Source organism: Girardinichthys multiradiatus, chromosome 6 (assembly GCF_021462225.1).
Source record: "Girardinichthys multiradiatus isolate DD_20200921_A chromosome 6, DD_fGirMul_XY1, whole genome shotgun sequence".
NCBI lineage: Eukaryota > Metazoa > Chordata > Actinopteri > Cyprinodontiformes > Goodeidae > Girardinichthys > Girardinichthys multiradiatus.
Genome location: NC_061799.1, coordinates 29,075,309 through 29,097,472, shown reverse-complemented (window position 1 = coordinate 29,097,472; position 22,164 = coordinate 29,075,309). Strand labels below are relative to the sequence as shown.

Genomic DNA, 22,164 nt, shown 5'->3' with positions numbered 1-22,164 from the left:
ATGTGCCAAATAAAAAAGTAGAAAATTCACATTAAACTCTCCATAAGATTAAAAACTCAACATTAAAGTGTATAAACCTGCATAAAAGATGCCCGTTATTTGACAATGCAGCATCCAACTGGGACATTTAGCTCCATGTACGTTATCCATAATGGAAAAAAAAGAATGAAAGTGAAGGACATGTGACAGTTTATAATGCAATTCATGACTGTGTGACAAAAGGCCTGCCAGTGAACCCAATCTGCATTTTACAGCGGTGCCGGGTTGAACGCCAGTTCACCAAATTTGGAACAACAGGGGAGAGAAACAGTACCCTAATACATTTATAGACTTATTCAGGGAATAACTGAAGAGGACAACAATGAGTTCTATATCATACAGTAAAACTGTCATTGGAAGTGGTCAAATACCGGTCAATGCTGAAGGATGGGAGAGGTTAAAGGGAGAACCAATAAAAGTTTTAATGTTAAAGCATCGAGGCGCAGTTTTCTAGTTGTGGTATATAATCTTTGGTTTTGTGTCACAAAAAAGTAAATGTTAAACTATATTAATCAGACATTCCTCTATCCTATTGTGAGTTATACCTTAAGCCCCCTCCATCATCATCACAGCTTCTTCTAACATCTGGTCCACCTTTAATGGCTCATCCCGAAGCAGATCTTAGAGGGTTAACCAGGCCATGTCCCGGCAATAAACGGTTGTTTAGACAGCCCTGTTTGTTATGGGAGGTAAAAGGAGAACCATGGATCATGCTGAAGGGGCCAACACTATCAAAACATTTGCTCTTATCAGATGACAAAACGAGCGAAAGGGGGTCAGATTCCCAGAAACTGGCCTCAGCTGCAGTCGACCCTCCGTCCACATCACAGGAGGTGTGATGGATGCAATGCTAATGGGCGATTTTAGAGACAAGCACTGCAAAGGGAATAAAAATCCCACTCGTTTTCTTAAGTAAAAGCAACACCTCTGCACATCTGTTTTTGTCTATGTTTAGATTCTGTGTAAAATCTAAACAAGAGGAACAACAATTTAAATATTTTTAACCATATCTTACAACATTTATTTAATTCTTAATGTAGAATGATAATGTAAAATGTATTTAAAATAACTAGATGATGAAATCACACTACCACGGAAACATTTTGAGTTATGCTTGGCGTTGGTAGTAAAAGTAAAGCCGTTTCTGTAGTCACTAAACACAAAATTTTAAAATTACAATCCATCCAATTGATTAATTCACCCATATAAAAAATGTATCAATGTAAAAATTTGTTCAATTTAGGATCCACTTTATATATTTTCCCTCTGAAATAGCTGCTGTGTAATATTCTAGTACATTAATTTGTAGTGTGCAGTTGGTTTAAATATATAGGCTTTATTGTGTTTAAAACTCTGTACTGACACTAGGCCCACTTCCCACTACAAAGATATACAAAGGTTTTAAAAAGCTGCCATTATAAAACAGGAACATTTTTGCCATCCTTCATACCTTTTAAGGACGTTCTAAGAGGACAACAGAGAAAGTTCTGGAGTCACAATATATGAAATTACAATGTTCATAGCAACATCAATGCGTCACATTCGCAAATAACTGCTTGAAAATAATTTTTAATAGGCCATAATATTTAAGGTCCACGCATTAAACCCCCTGGGTCTCTTGACCCTTTTTGCTGCTTTTTGAATTTAATTTAGTATGACTTTAGCTTTGTTTACCTAAATTGCATAAATGTGTGTTTTTCCACAGTTTTTCTTCTTTCAGTGATTTATATACCTTTTAAAGTAAAAAAAACAAAACAATCTGTGTCCCTTTGGCATTTATTTCTGCCACTGACTCCCATTCTACATGACTTTTCTTTTTAACAAACTGTTATTGCAGTTTGATTTGTTTTTAACTTTTTTATTCCCTTGTGTTGAATTTCCTTAGAATTTTATTATTTTTGTTTTGATTTTTCAATATTAGAAGACATTTCGTCATGTACTTCAAATCTACCAGTTTGCATATATGAGACAGAAATAAGTTTTTTTTGCCAATTTTTCTAACCCTTTTCCAGAAAAACATAAAATTGTTCAGAATAAATGCTGCTGCCAACTGTTGACACTCCAAGGCTCAGATAAGGCCCCACCAAAGCATTCACATTTTCACAAATGAGATGGAAAACAAATAATGTTTGTGGGTTTTTTTTTTTATTTCAAAAAAAAGAAAAAAGGAAAGGTTTAATAGCTAAAACTTTAGGTTAAGAATGAATAAAACTTGTAAATATTTATTTACTATGAGGACTGAAGTTAAAATGGCATTCATAAATGGAAATTAAGTATTTCTTTATAGCATTAAACAAAAACGTCTTGTCTTAGGGACCTAAGTATAGAGCTATTTATTTCCAAACAACAAAAAAGGAACCACCTTTTTGTGTTTTCTTCCTTAAAAAAGAAGAGCTTAAATACTAAAATTGCCATTTAAGGAGTTTTAAATTCAGAATAAACATTTGGAACATATGATGAGAGCTCAAGTTAGTAATGCCATCTATTTAAAAAAATGAAATAAATATGTTCATATACTTCTAAGACATTTTTTTAAATAGCATTTTTGTGTTTAAGGAACACATGTGGTGCACAAAATGCCAATCATTGTCAAACAAATATATAAACGACTAATTATGATAGTAACATCTGACTCCAAATGCAAATGTCTTTCTTAACATAAAAAAATATATTCCTTTACACTTTAATGTGATATATTATATTATATTTTTCCAGACTCAACTTTCCAGAGTTCCTAGTTCACTGTAAAATATATATTAATACAATATAAATTAAACAAGCTCATGATGAATTTATGGCAAATATTTCTACTGCAAGCAGGTTTTAAATATGTAATCTCCAATAAACAAGAAACTAGAAGGAAGGAAGGAAGGAGACATCAAGGGAGAGAAAGAAAGGGGAACACGAAGGAAGGGAGGTAGGAAGCAAGGAAAGACAGTAGGTAGGACAGGAGGACATAAAGAAATAAGTAAGGAAGTAGACAAGAAGGAAGGAAGAATGCAGGGAAGAAAGAAATGACACCAGGAAGGAGAGAAGGAAGGACACAAGGAGGAAAAAAGGAAGAACACAAGGAGGAAAGAAAGGAAGGACATAAGAGAGGAATGTAGGAGGTAGGGCACGTGGAAGGAAAGTTGGAGATAAGGAAAGAAGGATAGACAGTGAAGGATAAAAGAAGGACACAGTGAAGGAAGTATTAAAGGACACAAGGAAGGAACAAAAGACACAAGGAAAATAAGGATGTCACAAGAAGGACAGAAAGACAGGAAGGAAGGATACAAGCAAAGAAAGACACAAGGGAGAGCACAAGCAAGGAAGGAAGGGGTTAACAAATTGTATAAGGAAGGAAAGACACAAAGGCAGAAGCAAGAAAGGACATAAAGAGGGAAGGACAATAATAAGAAAGTATGGAAATGTAGATGTTATTTACCTTTTCCATACTTTTCCAGATCTAATATATATCAGGTTAAAAATGTAAATTCATTGCCCCAGCCACCTCTACTTAGTTTGAGTTTCCTTCCTGACACATTAACCTAATTTTTGCCACACAGGAGCACCGAGCACTCCCGGGGAGAAGACATAAGAAAGAGCTCTGTTGTTTTCATCAGGCGTCCAGTGAGAGATCCACTTTACACAATGGAGTCGCTCCTCTCTTTTCCTCCCTGAAAAAGGTCTCAGGGCACCTTGAATTCATTTGAGTGACAGCGTGACAAAGAGGCTTCTTAATGTCCCGACGAAGGAGACTTCTTCTCCTTCCCTCCAATCTTCCTTATTGGGCGATCAGCTGTATCCATCATGCCCCCTCTTCTTGACCCCCAGGCGGCTCTGCTTTATCAGCAGCAACCCTTCCCCTGTTAGCTCCCCCCTTTAGTCTCTCGCCAGCCTCCAGATTAATAAGCACCATGTTGCCCGCGGTGACGGAGCTCGCACTTAAATCCCATCAGCCCTCCTTAAAGCAGCGACCGGCATCAACACCAGTCTTTTTGTCCTCGTGGGACAATGAAAGCAGAGTCACCCTTTGTTTGGGACTTGACCCCCACACACAAACCTTGCTGATGGAAAAAGGTGACAGTTAAACCTACTGAGGGCTTTATCAAGAGCCTATCCCTTCAAGAGACAGGAAGCTTGGCTGGATGTGACAGCAAAGCCTGTTTTAAATAAATAAAAAAATACAAATCCCAAGTCATTTTTAGTTAAACAACAGTTCAGCAGCAATTGCGTGCAACGATTTGCCAAACATTATTATTATTATATCTACAAACTATTTCTTTAACAAAGACCTTTGTTGAAAGGCATTATAAAGAAATGCTTGTCATCCATGGTGTCATGTTTCCAAGACTGACAATCACAGGTAGTGGCGATAAAAATCCAGAATCACTGCCGAGTCATTTGATGTACCCGAGTGAGTCAATATTGTACTTTTTCCCACTTCCGACGAGATGTTGCAGGGATGTTTTTATCCACAGTAAAAATACCTTCCTAGCTGTTTCTGTGCACAATCAGATGCCCCCAAAAGCAATGGGAGAAAACCGGGTGCCGTGTGACAAAATCTTGAAGGATAAAACCCAACAAATATTTAACACAATAAAAATGGTAAGCAAAAAAGCATAACATCCTTTCACACACAGCTTTTTATCAGTTTTATAATTTCCTGTAACAAACAACGTTTACCTAACATAAAAAAGCCATAAATAGCATAGGCATATATGTGTGTATGATTTGGGTTGGCTATCGCATCACATTGACAGTGTTTTCTAGTAAGAAATTACATAGAGCCGGCCCTAGGCATACGTGAACTAAGCTGCTGGTTTGGGTCCACAGAACAGGAGGGGGAGAGAGCTCAACTTCTGATGCAGAGACAGACAGAGCCTACATTCATACTCACTTCGAAGTCTTATGAACAGCACAGTTTTTTCACAGTTCAATAGTCATTTGATGTCAGTAGTTTATCATTCATGAATCATTTCTCCTGCTTTATCTATGCTTGAGTCACATTTAATAGACACTGAAGTAGCAGATGAATCAGTAGACAAATAAGAATTTTCAGTGTGTGCTTGCAAGAATACCCAATCAGGCTTGACAGAGTTGGGATTGAAACTAACTTCAGACAAAACCTGGCAGAATTAATAACTAAGTCAGAAAAATTATCTTCTCTTAAGGATTTCTGAACAAAAAGTAAATAAAATGAATGGGAAATGGAAACATGCTGTAATTAAGCCAATTTAATTGTTTAATTGGGGTGTTAAATGCGCAACATGCAAACAATCAAACCCAACATTTACAAGAGGTAATGCTGGTGCTATGGTAGCTGATGGGCTTAATGGGACCCCATATCAAATTCTGTTTATGGCCCTGTACAATCTTGAGACGCCTCTGATAATAGGCAACATAAAATGTAGATTTAACTGTAATACTGCAACATTTTTGCATTGTGGACAAATGTCGCTATTTCAAATTTTAAGTGAGACTATTGGGCTTTACCCTATCTACTTTACTCGATCTGCTTCACTGGTTGTCTGGTGTGTCCCTGTCTGGTCCCAATGATGGACGACAACCTGTCCAGGGTAAACTCACCGCAACCTGGAAAAAGTCACCACCCTTGATATTCAGGATCTCCAAATTGATTAGAAAACCACATAGGCTGTTGTAGGGCGTTTTTCACATGACTCTGCTTTCTAAGAATATAGGTCTTTTAAAATCTTAAGTGGGTTGCACGTCATGCTTTCAAAAACAGTTTCCTGATTGTTAATCCACAGAAGTAGAAAATTCTTCTTTGTTTACTTTCTGTTAGCAGTTTATCAAGTTGCCCTTTTTTTTGCGGCAATATTTGAGTTGCCAATGTGTACACACGGGGGAAAATGGAAAAGAAAACAAGGGAGGTAGAAAGCGAGAGAGGGAGAATGACCTCTGCTGCAACAGAGGAACACAGAGTTCTTGCAGCAGAGCGCTGGGTCTTGGTCACCGTAGCTTTGGATAAGCTGCAGCAGCCTATGGAAAAGCCCTCCGCAACAGGCAGCCTTCTCCCCCGCAGTACTGGCAGCGTCAACACATACTGACCTTGTGCAGATGCAGTTTGGGGTTGTGTTTGAATGTGTGTAAATCAGTGTGAGCGAGAGCAGGGAGCTTGGGGAATTATATATGTGTGCAAAGGGCAGAAATGCTGCTGCTAAGGTGATGTGGAAAATCTGGCTGGAGGCTTGAGTGTTTTCAGCTGTCGTTGGTGCAAATTCAGTCGGCTATCATTAATAATGCTTAATACAAACAACTAATAGCAGTCAAATAAAATCTCAAAAAGTCAGTACATACAATTGTGAAAACTGTCTCTGTCTTTCTGTCTCCTTAAAATATGTTTCTGGTGATTGGTTAGCACATGTTTGTAAATGTAATGTTGCATACATAATAAACCGTCCCCTTATAATTTCATGAAAAAAATGTTTATAAAGATGGCTGGCAGCTTATCCTGCAGCTGTGAGGAGCTAATTTTAGCCGCTGTTTACAGGACTTAACTCGTTCCAGTTTACTGCCCAGCATTCAAACACTGAGGATGTCTTCTGCTATAACTTATAATCTAGGTGTGTGAGAGTTTTGAAAAGTCTTGTGTACTACTATTCATGTAATTAGTGCATTATCCATCTGTCCAATGTTAGCGACATTTACCCCTTTGGATCATTTCTGTGACGTTCGAATAAGCTCTCAAAACAAGAAGTAATTTTGGTCAGCCTGAGGAGACGTCACACAATTATCACAATTTTCACAACTCATCATGCTATGATGAATTTAATTATACAAGGATTTTATAATTTGAGGATGGACCAGTGGAAGTGTTTTTTTTTTATTGATTACTTTTAATTATGTTTGATATGTAGTTTTACATTTTTATTATTTTATATATTATCCATATGTTGCTATTTTTAATTGTGGTTTTTAAACATTTGTTTTTTTGTATTTTTAATAAGTCTGTTAATGAATTTTGATTTCATTTCACAAAACCATTTGCAAATAAAAATCAGAAAAGTTTTGCATGCCTTTGTATTTATCTGCTAAAGTCAAAGCTTTTTAGAAATAGCTTTTGTTGGAATTATAGCTAAAACCCTTTGGGGTATGTTTTAATCAGCTTTGCACATTTAGAAACTGAACATTTTCTCCCATTCTTCTTTGCAAAATAGCTCAATCTTAGTCAGCCTGAATAGAGAGCAAAGAGAACTTTCAAGTCCCATCACATATTGTCAGTTACGTTTATATTCACTCCGGTTGGAGGGGACCTCCTGCCTCATGTGGAAGAGTTCAAGTATCTCGGGGTCTTGCTCACAAGTATTAATGAGGATGCTGTGCCGGCCCATTGTGGTGAAGAGAGAGCTGAGCCAAAAGGCAAAACTCTTGATTTAGTGGTCGGTTTAAATTCCTATCCTCACCTATGGCCATGAACTTTGGGTCATGAATGAAGCAACGAGATCCTGGATATCCTAGAGTGGCCGGGCCTTCCCTTAGAGATAGACCGAGGAGCTCGGCCATCCTGGAGAAGCTCAGAGTAGAGCCACTATTCCTCCACATCGAGAGGAGTCAGTTGAGGTGGCTCGGGCATCTGTTTCGCATGCCTCCTGAACGCCTCCCCCAGGAGGTGTTCCAGGCATGGCCACCCGGGAGGAGGTCCAGGGGATGGCTCAGGACACGCTGGAGGGACTATGTCTCTCAGATGGCCTGGGAACACCTCAGCCTTCCCCCAGAGGAGCTGGAGGAGGTGTCTGGGGAGAGGGTCTGGGTGTCTCTGCTTAGAGTGCTGTCCCCACAACCGAGTCCCGGAAGACGACGAGTACGGGAATGTTTACGTTAGGTCTAGACTTAACTTAAGAGATTCTAACAAACAAGTTTTCATCTGAACCATTCCATTGTAGCTCTGAATGTGTGTTCAACACCATTGTCTCATTCAAAGGTGAAGCTCCACTCCAGTCTTAAGTATTTTGCAGCCTCTAACAGGTTTTCTTCCAGGGTCACTCTGTATATACCTCCATTCATATTCCAACAAAATCTGACCATCTTCTCTGCCCCTGCTCAAGAAAAGCATCCTGCCAGACTGATGCTACATGTTTCACTGTAGGGATGGTGTCTCGGGGTATGGTGCAGTGTTAGTTTTGTGTTGCGAATACTGTTGTTCATGTAGGCCAATAAGTTTAATTTTGGCCTTATCTGACCAGAGCACCTTCTTCCAGATGTTAGCTTTGTCCACATATGGCTTGTAGAAAACTTGGAAAAGCACCTCATGTGCCATATTTGTGGAGTGTACAACTAATAGCTGTCAGGTTAACAGATTTTCCCACCTCAGCTGTGGATCTCTGCAGCTCCTTCAGAGTTACTATGGGGGCTTCCTGACTGCTTCTTTTATGAAAACTCTCCTTCAGGTAGACGACCATGTCTTTGTAGGTTTGCAGTTTTTGCTGCATGAGATGTTCAACATTTAGAAATGTTATAACCCAACCCTGATTCAAACTTCTCCTGAAGTTTCCTACTGACCTGTCTGCTGTGTTCCTTGGTCTTCATAATGCTGTTTGCTCTAACAAACCCCTGAGGCCTTCACAGAACAGCTGGATTAATACTGAGATTAAATTACAAACAGGTGGACACTATCTACTAATTAGGTGACTCAATGTGACTAGGGTCGGAGTAACATCACCAATATTTTAAATAAATATATTTCCAATTGGATCTTTAGATCCAAGGGATAATAATCAAAATATTCAAACCATATGTGTCCATAAATGAAGTTATGTGTAATAAAGTAAAATGACGCACACAATAAGAGTCAACAAGCTTCATGAAATTTGTTTAACAAAAGCCTGATTCTGAAGACCCATTCTATGAATTAGTTCCTTCCACATATTTCCTGAAGGATTCGGGACAGCCTGGCCCATTTTAGCAGTTTCAATGCCTATCTCGAAAACCAACTGAGAGTGTCAACTCTGTTGAGATTATTGTCTTGCTAAAACGTCAACCCTCGTTTCGTTTTGATCATCGTGGTAGACGGCATCAGATTTTTATCAGGGATATTCACTACATTTGGTCGTTCATCCCTCCTTACGTTATGAAATCTGCCAGTGCCATATGAGGAAAGATAATCCCACATCATGATGTTCCTATCTCCAAACAGCTTTTCAGAGGCTTTCCTAAATGTTGTTCAGTAAACTTTAAATGTGTTTTAACATGTCTTTCATTTGCAATAGAGTCTTCCATGGTGTTAGTACATTCAGGCTGAGGTTGGGTGCATAACTTTTTTTTTAAACAATTGTACCTGGTTATTGCAGGTCTTCTTTGGGTTTTGGACACTTCTGATTATTATTTTCACTACTCTGTGTAAAAGCATGCAGGGAGCACCTGGTCACGGCTGGTTAAAGATGTAATGATGTTCTTTCCATTTCCGAATAATGGCCCCAACAGTGCTCAATGGAACCATCAGTAGTTTAGAGCTTCCCTAATAACCAGCACCATTAGTGTGTTTTCCAACAATAAGGTTGCAATGGTCTTTAAGGAGCTTATTGGTGTTGCTTATCATCAGATGCGTTTCAGTTTATGATAGATTTAATCTGGTGTCACCGCTTTATGCGCCTCATTTTCTTCATGTTTTCATAAATTTTTCCCTCCTGTCATTCGATTTTATTGCACCAACTATATGGACATCTTTGGCTTGATTTCATTGCATGTGTGGACTGGATGGATTGCTGAGAATCTGCTAAGAATTTCTTGGTGGTCTGTTCAATACTAATTTTACTCACTTTACGTAATATTTTAATGTCTTAAACTTCACAAATATACACTTTTTGCATTTTTGTATCACATCAAATTACAATAGAATAAATACACTGAAGTTTGTGATTGTAATTTGACAAAATGTGAAACAATTTAACGAGATTTGAATATTTTTGCAAGGCACTGTATTTTTTGTTAGATCTAGTTGAATAAAATTCAGGACAAGAAAATAAATAAAAAAGGAGGATTGATGAGTTTCTAATACCCATCAGTGATTCATCGGTGAATGAACAGCTAATCAATTGGCCTCCATATTTGCATGAATGAAATTCAATGAAACACGGAAACTGGCTTGCAAACAAGGTTCAGAATAGACTCACATCTTTTATAAAGTAATCATAAAATCAATGATCAATTAATAAAGAAGATGCACTTCAACTAGCAACAAATGCAGCATCCTGGTATAAAAATATTTTTAACCTAATAGCATAACTGAAAGAACTGTAGTTTCACCGAATTATATCCATGTACATGCAAGTAATTTATAAAATTCTTAATGCTAGTAATATTTTACCGTTATGGCCAAAGTTGTTGAAATCCCAGGCAGAAAAAGGTTAGTTTTTTTTTTTTATATAGGAAATGAAACAAGCACCTCTCAAAAGAGAATAAAAATAGTGCCAAAAGATAATCAATTTTGTAAAATAATAATTACCTGTTATAATTTACATTTGATTAAAACAAATGACATGTCATTTATACACTTCTCAATAACCAATGAAAAATTATTTATTGGCATTACAGCAATGAAACCCTTCTTATAGCTCCTGGCCAGCTTTTTGCATGTTTCCATTGGTATTTTAACAGTTGATCTTTGCTGATGAGCTCCAGATTTTTAGGTAGGAAGGCCTCCTTGCCATCACCCTAATCTTTAGTTTTTGGATCCCTCCACAGGTTATCCATCATATCTATTACATTCAGTCAAAAGAAACATGTTGGCCAATTTAAAGGATTAGATTATATTTAAACCTAAATATAACAGAGCTATGAATAAATTTGGGTTTAACCGTATTTAGTATCTTACATTAAATTACATTTTTAGTTGTGAGAGCTTTGATTGTATCAGTCTTTAAATGTAGCAGCAAAATGTTTAGATTATACATTATAATTACAACTATTATGATTTACTGTATAGTAATACACAGCGTAAACAGGAATTCAATATGTGGATAAAGGTAAACCTCCTTTTGTAGCATCTAAAAATAAGGACATTACATTTAGGCAGGAACTCCTATTCATCAAAAAGAGCCACAAATATATCTCATGAGGGCAAAAGTTTTCCACTGGAGCACATTTGGACAGATGATAAAATTTATGTCATCCTGACCCACTGATATCCTTGTTGAACTGCAGAGGCAGGAAGCAGGAACTTCCACTTTATCCTTTAAATATTATCTCTGCATTTAACAAAATATTAAAAGTCACACATTTTAGCTGGTTATCTTCTTTAAACAAACACATGTTTAAGCTTGAGTACCCTGGTAATCATTATTGCGGTAAATGTGGTAATTAATTCAAAACAGGGTACTTCAATAAATGTTGAGAGGGTTCAGCTAAACTGCCAACCTGGACTAATAAGAATCACTCCAATGAAAGAAGATGATTATCAGCAAGTAAGGAAAATTGCATCAATGGAAAATGAAGACCACAACAATGAAATTCAATCTATGACTTTCCTTCAGACAATTGTGGTTCAATCTCCTCCATGACACAGCACACACCGTTCTCTTTAAGGAGAACAAGAAAGGCGCAGGAAGACATTTCTGGCTGTAGACTCTGTTCTTGCAGAGTTGGCACCTGTGAGCAGGGGTACACCCAGTGAGAACACACTGTTCCATAACAGCGCCGTGCAAGAGGGGATTCTCAGACGGATGCTTTCCAGGTTCCAATGACAAGAATGAGGCTATGTTATTCCTAAGTGCTCTCTGTGAAGCACCGCGAACGCTTTACTCTTCGTGAGCTCATACTCCTGTAATGGAGCCCAAAAAAATCTAAAAAGAGGGATTTTGAAAAAAAAAAAAGGAATAGATATAAGCCTAAGCTTTATGCTACAACGCCTATATGAAGTCATTTCTGTGCCAAAGGGTTCAAATCAGCAAACAACAGAGACTTTCCTCCTTAACCTTGACATTTCGACATTTCCTTGCAAACACATGCATGCCCTTGCACCCTGTGCTGTTTCCTAACAAACAATTCAGGCGTACAGTAGTTCATTTCATTTCTGCCAAGTAGTTTATTTCGGCTTTGATCGGCAGATGGTATTGCAGAAACAAAGAGTGAAGGCAAAACTCTTTAGACATTTTTAGCTTTGCATTTAGAGCCAAAACAAGACAAACAAGCAGAGACAGAACGCTTAAAAAAAAAACTATAGACTGGGTTCACTTCACTGGGTCAGTCAGTGATCCAGCGGTGACAGATAAGAGCTTGAACTGCATGTCAGAATCACAGATAACAGGACAGGAGGAAATGCAATCTACTGGGGTCAGGTTTTACTCATGTATGAATCCACATAAACGCACACATCCATTATCTCACACAATTTTTATCCCAAGCTTCCTTGGCAACATAGACCAGAATATTCGTGCCATTCTGTTTGTTTGGTCTGATACACTGGATGTCTTACCCTCTCCTGACAGTTAGCTTTCATCAATCACTAAAAACCACACTCTTCCACTGTGTGAAAGGACACAGGGAGGTTTTATCCATAACACCCTTAACTCCCTACGTCTGTGGAACAGGCTGTAAAGACTCTGAACAAGTTAAATAGCAGCAACATATTCAGATGATGTATCAATGTAATCTGGATGCTGTTATTTTCTGTGTTTCCTGGACAGGTTAACTGTCCTTATATGTACAGCTGAAACCAAATGTTTGCATACACTGTATAAAACGACATACAGTCATATTCAATAAATTGTCCATTTTTGATATAGTTGTGTAAGCATAAAAGTTGTGTATGTATTAGATGTAAGCAGAAAATCATCCTAATTAACAGGAATAAAGGCTTGAAAACATCAGTCTGTATGTAATCGATGTATATAACGTGTTACTGAAATAATTGAACCTTTCAATAATATTCTAATTTAATGAATATGACTGTACAACTTTTTATTCTTTCTGTCTGTGACCTCTGTCCATCAATCTTATATGGGACGAAGATCAGGACTGGATTTATTAGCTGATCAAAACACTGGATTTATTGTCATTAAGTGACTTTGTAGCTAATTTGATGGTATGCTTACAGTCACTGTTCAGTTGGAAGACCCATTGGTGCCAAAGCTTTAACTTCCTGGCTGATGTTTTGAGATGCTGCTTCAGTGTTTCCACTTAATGTTCTTTCCTCATGATACCATCTATTTTGTGAAGTGCATCTGTCCTTCTCACAGTAAAACACCATCACATCATGATGTTGCCAGCCCTGTGCTTCACAGCTGGGATTTTGTTCTCAGGCCTGCAAGCGTACCCCTTTTCCCCCAAACGTAATGATGATCATTAGGGCCAAATACTTCATCTTAACCACGCTTAACCATCTGTGCCACCAGCACCACACCCCAGACAAGTTAATCAGAACTAGAACCTGTCTCCTTCCTGAACGGTGTGATGCATGTAATTGATAAACATGGGACCTTTAGGCATCTGGAAATTGTACCCAAAGATGAACAAGACTTGTGGAGGTCCATAATATTGTGATATCTTGTCTGATTTCCTTTTAGTTTTTCTATAATGTCACACAGTGAATCGATGTGTTTGAGGTGTTGCCTTAAAATACATTCATAGGTTGCCTCCATTTGTGCATAAACTTCATGACATCATCATCTGGGATTTCCCAAAGTGTTTAAAGGCATAGTAATCCTAGGGTAAGGAAACCTCTACATAAAAAACCCAATAAAACAAAAGTCTATAAAAACGTCTCTGTCAGGGGGACTGAATATGCTATCCATACTTTTCAGATTTTCATTTGTATTAGGCAATAGTCTATCACATAAAATAAAATGATGCAACATACCAATATGAAGAAGTACAAGGCTCATTAATCATTTTGCAAGGCCCTATATGTACCAATAACTGTTGTCCTTATGTTCTGAGAATAAAGTGCATACTACATGCACATTTCTTTACTAACCTTTTTTATTTAGAATTTTAGAAACACCTCCCAGGAGGCATCTGGTATAGATGCCTCAACTGGCTCCTCTCGACGTGGAGGACCAGCGGCTCTACTCCGAGCCCCTCCCGGATGGCCGAGCTCCTCACCCTATCTCTAAGGGAGTGCCCGGCCACCCTACAGAGGAAGCTCATTTCAGCCGCTTGTATCCGGGATCTCGTTCTTTCGGTCATGACCCAAAGTTCATGGTCATAGGTGAGGGTAGGAACGTAGACCGACCGGTAAATCGAGAGCTTCGCTTTTCGGCTCAGCTCTCTCTTCACCACAACGGACCGGCACAGCGCCCCCATTACTGTGGCAGCCGCACTGACCCGCCTGTCGATCTCCCGCTCCATTCTTCCCTCACTCGTGAACAAGACCCCGAGATACTTAAACTCCTCCACTTGAGGCAGGAACTTCCCTCCAACCTGAAGAGGACAGGCCACCCTTTTCCGGTCGAGAACCATGGCCTCGGACTTGGAGGAGCTGATCTTCATCCCAGCCGCTTCACACTCGGCAGCAAAAAGGCCACAGCGCATGCTGTAGGTCTTGGCTAGAGGGGGCCAGCAGGACCACATCATCTGCAAAAAGAAGAGACAAAATCCACTTGTCCCCAAACCAGACCCCATCCGGCCCTTGGCTGCGTCTAGAAATCCTGTCCATAAAAGTTATGAACAGGACCGGTGACAAAGGGCAGCCCTGCCAGAGTCCAACATGCACCGGGAACAGGTCCGACTTAGTGCCGGCAATGCGGACCAAACTCCTGCTCCGCTCGTACAGGGACCGGATGGCCCCTAATAAAGGGCCCCCAATTCCATACTCCTGGAGCACCCCCCACAGGGCATCACGAGGGACACAGTCGAATGCCTTCTCCAGGTCCACAAAACACATGTGAACCGGTTGGGCAAACTCCCATGAACCCTCGAGCACCCTGTAGAGGGTATAGAGCTGGTCCAGTGTTCCACGGCCGGGACGAAAACCACACTGCTCCTCCTGAAGCCGAGGTTCGACTATCGGCCAGACTCTCCTCTCCAATACCCTGGCATAGGCCTTACCAGGGAGGCTGAGGAGTGTGATCCCCCTATAGTTGGAACACACCCTCCGGTCACCCTTCTTATGAAAGGGGACCACCACCCCGGTCTGCCAGTCCAGATGCACAGTCCCCGACCACCACGCAATATTGAAGAGGCGTGTCAACCATGACAGCCCCACAACATCCATAGATCTTATCCACCCCTGAAGCCCTGCCACCTTGGAGCTTTTTAACTACCTCGGTGACTTCAGCCTGGGTGATGAAAGAGTCCAACCCCGAGTCCCCAGCCTCTGTTTCCACCACGGAATGCGTGATGGCAGGATTGAGGAGATCCTCGAAGTACTCCTTCCACCACCCGATAATATCCTCAGTCGAGGTCAGCAGTCTCCTGCCCCCACTATAAACAGTGTTGGCAAAGCACTGCTTCCCCCTCCTGAGGCACCGGACGGTTTGCCAGAATCGCTTCGAGGCCAACCAGTAGTCCTTCTCCATGGCCTCACCGAACTCCTCCCAGGCCCGGGTTTTTGCCTCTGCCACAGCTCGGGCCACAGCACGCTTGGCCTCATGGTACCCGTCAGCCGCCTCAGGAGTCCCACAAGCCAACCGCAGCCGATAGGACTCCTTCTTCAGCTTGACAGCATCCCTTACTGCCGGTGTCCACCACCGGGTTCTGGAATTGCCGGCGTGAAAGGCACCGCAGACCTTACGGCCGCAGCAACGGGCAGCAGCATCGACAATAGATGTGGAGAATATGGTCCACTCGGACTCTATGTCTCCAACATCCCCCGGGATCTGGTCGAAGCTCTCCCGGAGGTGGGAGTTGAATACATCCCTGGCCGAGGGCTCCGCCAGGCGTTCCCAGCAGACACTCACTATGTGCTTGGGCCTGCCAAGTCTGTCCGGCTTTCTCCTCCTCCAGCGTATCCAACTCACCACCAGGTGGTGATCAGTGGACAGCTCAGCCCCTCTCTTCACCCGAGTGTCCAAAACATGCGACCAAAGGTCTAATGATACGACAACAAAGTCGATCATTGACCTCCTGCCTAGGGTGTCCTGGTGCCAAGTGCACTGATGGACACCCTTATGTTTGAACATGGTGTTCATTATGGACAATCCGTGACTAGCACAGAAGTCCAATAACAAAACACCGCTCGGATTCAGATCGGGGAGGCCATTCCTCCCGATCACGCCTCTCCAGGTGTCACTGTCGTTTCCCACATGGGCGTTGAAGTCCCCCAGCAGAATAATGGAATCCCCGACAGGGACACCAAGAAGGCCGGGTACTCCGCACTACCGCTCGGCCCGTAGGCTGAGACGACAGTCAGAGACCTATCCCCAGCCCGAAGGCGCAGGGATACGAGCCTCTCGTCCACTGGGGTAAACCCCAACACGAGACGGCTGAGCTGGGGGGTAACAAGCAAACCCACACCAGCCCGCCGCCTCTCCCCGTGGGCCACTCCAGAGTAGAAGAGAGTCCAACCCCTCTCAAGGAGATGGGTTCCAGAGCCCACGCTGTGCGTGGAGGCGAGCCCGACTATTTCTAGTTGATATCTCTCGACCTCCCGCACCAGCTCAGGCTCCTTCCCCCCCAGCGAGGTGACATTCCACGTCCCTAGAGCCAGCCTAAGCATCCGGGGATCGGGCCGCCGAGGTCTACACCTTCGTCCGCCACCCAATCCTCTTTGCAACGGTCCCTCACAGTTCCCCCTGCAGGTGGTGGGCCCACTGGGGGATGGCATTGCGTCTCTTGTTCGGGCTTGGTCCGGCCAGGTCCCGCGAGGAGCAACCCGGCCACCGGGCGCTCTCCAGCGAGTCCCTACCCCAGGCCTGGCTCCAGGGTGGGACCCTGGCTCCGCCGTACCGGGCGACGTCACGTGCCTCGATATTTTTGTTTGAAAGTAATTTATCTGATAATGTCACGTGCCTCGATATTTTTGTTTGAAAGTAATTTATCTGATATGTTGGAAAAACTAAGTTTTATGTCCTTTACAGAAATAAGTGTTTCAGTCTTCGAGAACAAGAGTGAAAACTACCCAAAATATTATGTTTGAATTTAAATAGGAAAAATGTAGGTTAGTGAAACAGAATAAAAGACTTCCTGGAGGTGAAACTAAGACATACAGTAACAACTGACGGTAGAGGGCGGCGAGGAAGAAAGGCCTCCCCCCACCAAAGGGATCAATGCACATAAATAGAAAAGGTCACAGACCTTTGACATCTTCTTTAAGCGGGGGGAGGGGCACAGGGCTTTGTCATATTGGTTTTAATGATCCAATTGTCAAGTGAGTCATACGACTTTATATGGCCCTGACAGTTCGATTTTCATATTATTTGTGTATGTATCAACTGGACATCCATTTTGTAATCCTATCAGCCACAATTTGAAGTTTTGATGATAAAAATACAAAGTATTTCTCCACATCACACTTGATTTCTATCCAGCTGCCTTGTTTAGCTTTCACCACTCCCACAACTGTTTATCCCTTTTCACCCATCTCTTCCCCACCAAAACCTCCCCTTAGCTGAAGTCCAGGCCTTATCTGTGCTTTCACTCCCACGGATTATTTGATGCATTTCTTAGCACAGATTTAAACACTTAAGGCGGACAGGATATGCTTACATTTTATTCATGCTTCTACTGAAATCATATTCAACAAGAGGCCATTTGGCCCATCTGTAAATGAGTGGTTCCAGATGTGCACTCTGGAAGAATAGACTGTTCAAACTACAGTTTCTGACTAACAGAGAGTGATTTAGAGTCACTGAAGCTTTTCTTTCATAGATTTAGACCCAGACATTTGCTGGGAACACAATGTTCCTGGCTTATTATAAAAGGATTAATGTTTACAAGAATGAACGTGGAAAACATTTAGCTCTGTAAATCACAGCAGAGAAGCCTATTTCATTGTAATGCTCGGTTAAAAAACAACTGATCTACAACAACCTAAACAAAAGTTTAGACAGATATTGAAATTTGTAAAGGCTATGCCCGGTATGTCTTTTTATTTGTGTGTCTTTTACTGCAAATTGTATCAACAACCTTTCACAGATGCGACTTTATCATCACTGGTAAGGATGCCTTGATTTTGAAAATCTCATGAAAACTGATAGAAAAGCAGCTGGATTTCTTTCAGAAGAGATAGTGTGTATTTAAGAATGACTTCACATCCGAACTGAACATGTACCAGTTGCAAGTCATAAAACCAATTTGCTAGTGGTTTTGAAGATAGCTATTAGCAGCGAAAGGAGTCAATAACCATTTATTTCTTTTTATTTTATAAGGTCACACTGACAAATCATTTTCACAAACTGGTCCTGCTTGATGGCTATTAAAGTGCTTATACCTGCACCTTTCACCATTTTTTGAAGGTGTGGCAGCCATATTGGAAATTGAACTCAAAACTGCTATGAGATTTCCAACATTCCGTGCCAGAGCTTTGACCGCTGGACTGAAGTTGCATTTCCAGCTAGGAACTCAGAGGAAAGTAGAGGAACGTGGCCTTGGGAAAACTACCAAAGATCTGGAAATTTAAATTATTAGGAACGTCTTTGTGACTTGCCATATTATTCAGTTTCAACATTGTTTGTAACTATGAGTGGTTGGTTTGAACTATTCATTGTTTTTGTGAGTAAGTAATTCCTTGTTTTTTATTTTTGTGTAGGCCTGCCTTTATGCATGTATTCCCCTGTGTGCTTTCTTAACTTGTGTTAGCCGACCTCATTTTCGATAGGGTCCTTTTGTAAAATGTTCGATTATTTGCTTTTCCATCGATTTTGTTCATTATATTTAAGAAAATTAAGAGAAGGTATTTTTATACATTTCTCTGTGTGCCTTACTGCTTGGTCCCTGACACATACCTCACTCTAATCCAGCATATTTGTAAAGCAGCAAACTTCAGGCTGGCTACCTGAGTATATATCCCAACTAGTTATCAAGCTAATATCAACTTGGTCTACTTCCAGTGTATAAAGAGCATTATAAAGAGCAGAAAGACAAAATAAATATGATATTCTATGCAATAAGCACATGAAAGCATTAATACAAAATAATTGGACAGGTACTATTCTATATTTTTGATAGTCTATGTCAGGATCAAAATAAATAAATAAATGTAAAAGAAGAAAAAGAACTTTAGCAGAAAAAGGAATAAAAGTTACATTTGTTTTATATAAAAGCAGTTCAATTATCTATTGTGTATATTTTTGAATATTACTATGATACTGTGAAAGTGTGCTGTTTACTCAAGGTAATCAAACCATGAGAATCTCATGGCATCTTGGCATGGTTTCTTCTGTTCATTGTTACACTAAAATGCTTCAGATAATTAAACCACTTGAATACCAGGCAAAAATAACCTAAGTAAATACAAAAAGCAGTTTTCTAAATATTTTATTTATTAAATCAAAGGCTACCCAAACCACTGTGCCTCCATTGTTAAATCATTAATTAACTTTGATTAACCACACTTTTTGGAAAGCTACGTTTATTTTCTCTCACCACACTGCAGGCCAAAAAAATCACTCTAGCAGAACCTGTCTAAAAAACATGACGCAGGCTGAAAGATCTTACAAAACACAAGCTACAATGTAACGAAATTCAAAAACCGATGAGAAATGAAGTAATCTATCTATCAGTCTAGAAGAGGTTACAAAACCATTTCTAAGGGTTAGAGATTCATGGTGAACTACAGTGAGAGCCATTATCCCCAAATGGACAAAATAAGGGACAGCTGTGAACCCTCCCATGAATTCCAAAACTACTTCAAGAGGGCACAGGTGCCTCATCCAGGAGGTCACAGAACAACATCTAAAGCAGTGCAGGACTCATTTGCCTCAGTTAAGGTCAGTGTTCATAATTCAATATTAAGAAAGTGACTGGGAAAAAAATGGCATCCCTGGGAGAGTTCCATCCTGCATCTCCCAAAAAACATCTTGATTATCCCTGACTTTTAGAAAAATATTCTGTGGACTGACAAAGAAAAGTGGCTGTATTTTAAAGCTGAGTCCCCTCACATCTGGTCTAAAACTAACACAGTATTAAAAAAACTCTTCATACTAGCATTCAGACATGGTGGTGAAAGTGTGATGTTCAGGGGTTGCTTTGAAGCTATTGTATGTGTGATTTTGCACATTATTGCTCTAAATAACTAAAATTGAATTTAACTGAAAACTTAAAGAATAATGTGTTTTTATGTTACAAAATTCTTCACAAATTCTATAGTTACACAACAACAGATGAGTAAACTGCATACAGAGTTCAATATTGTGCTCAAAAGCATTCTGTAATGTTACAGATTATATGATCCAGACAGTAATGTTTATTTTCAGTGCCAATAATTACCATGTTTTATGTAAAAGAATAATCCATTTTGATATTTCAGTTTTTTTTTTTGCAGACATTACTAATTTCTGCTGATGTATGAAAGACACCTCACTCATCACTGATGTTTGAGGAGCTATTTTCAGACCTCAGGTTTGTGGCAACAGCAGTGGAATAAGTAATATCCCAAGAATACCATCTTAACTCGAGCAATTTCATAAGCAACCCTATTTTAAGGACCACCTGCTTTCTATGTTTTGTCAGAAACATAAGAAACAAAAAGCACTGATCTCTCTCTAGCAGGGATTTCATCTCCTGTGCCATCTGCCCTAACAATCAGAAAAGCCCACAATCAAAATCAGGTATCTTTAAAAAAGAAAAACATCTGTCCGCACTGGTGGTCAATCCCTGTGGTCCTTTTGTAACTTAAATATCACAACTGGTCTGTGTGGGTGTTTCAAAACAAAGGTTTTGCCTCATGGATCAATAGGTAAAATTGCTATGTTTAGAACAATGAAAACAGAAACCAGCGTTAAAGACTGCAATGCAAATCAATAGGTTTGTTATGACACTGAGCAAATATTAAAGTGATCTCTCACACTCTGATCTGCCATAGCAGGGATTATAAAACAGCTTACTTTTTATATAATCAAGCAGTTTTTGTATTTCCAAAAAACAGAAACGAAAAACAAGCAGCAAAAGCAGAGTCCTGTTAAAAGGTAAATGAATTTGGAGAGAAAATAAATCAATCTGTTACCATGGTGACAACTGTCTCATGCACAAATAGATGTGAAATATTATCCATTATTAAGCTATTCAAAAGAAAAATGACATGTTGAATTTTTTGGGACACCTCTTTTTGCCTTGTCTTATATATGGCAAAACAAGTCAGGTAAAAAAACTGAAAATAAAGATGGAACTGTTGCCACAACATGGTAAGAAAATAGTATTTAGGCATGCTAAACAGTGTATATTCTAAACTATTTGGCAGGATAAGTAACTGGAAATTTAGCTTTTTATGTAAAATAGGGAAAGAGTCTTGTTTTCAATTCTTGATATGGATACCAACAAAATATCTCATTTAATGGGATATAACGAGTATAATCTGAGCCACATAATGCATCATTTTCAGAGCACACACATCACTATTGTTTTGCTATTTTGAAAAAGCTCCAACACAGCAATCCTCCACCCAAGCTGATGCTTTTAAACCACCCAACAAAGAAACACACGGACAGAGAGTTTCCTTTCTCTCAGGGAGAAAACCTGTCCGATTGCAGGAGTGGTGTCACAGGACCTTACTTATCTCCTCCCAGATTAGGTCCCAATTGTTGGTCAGGAACAAAGGCAGTCAGTGAGGAAACCAACCCCCAAGGGCCAGATGGTCAGCGTACAGAGCCCCCTCACCACCTGACCCCTCCAGCCCTTGCTCTTACTGACAGGACTGCACGTGCTTTCATCAAGACAGGCCACCCAGCTAATTCACAATGCTCACAATGCTTACTGAATACCTGTGTGATTTCAAATAAAAAGCTTTTTTTTTATTGCACAATATTAAGTGTAGAATGGTAAACAAAAAAATGCTTTTGATATGGTATCAAATATTATTCATTAAAATATCTCAAATTAGAATGTAAGTTTGTAAATACGTTTTTCAATAGTGGTTAAATTCTAACAAAATTAGTAACTTTATTTTTCTTGCTAATTTTCCCTAAACATTATTAATTAGAATCTAACTTGAACTGTTCCGTTAGCTATTCTTATTTCTTGTGTGGTGTACAGCAGTTGGTTGTGTTCTGAAATACTACATCAACCAATTACAAGTTATGAAACTTCATA

General features: G+C 40.0%; 1 protein-coding gene across 2 annotated transcripts in view; it reads right to left on the bottom strand.

The window, feature by feature from the left end:
• Positions 1–22,164, bottom strand: part of greb1l (GREB1 like retinoic acid receptor coactivator) — an 82,071-nt gene that overhangs the window by 56,755 nt on the left and 3,152 nt on the right. The window lies entirely within an intron of this gene.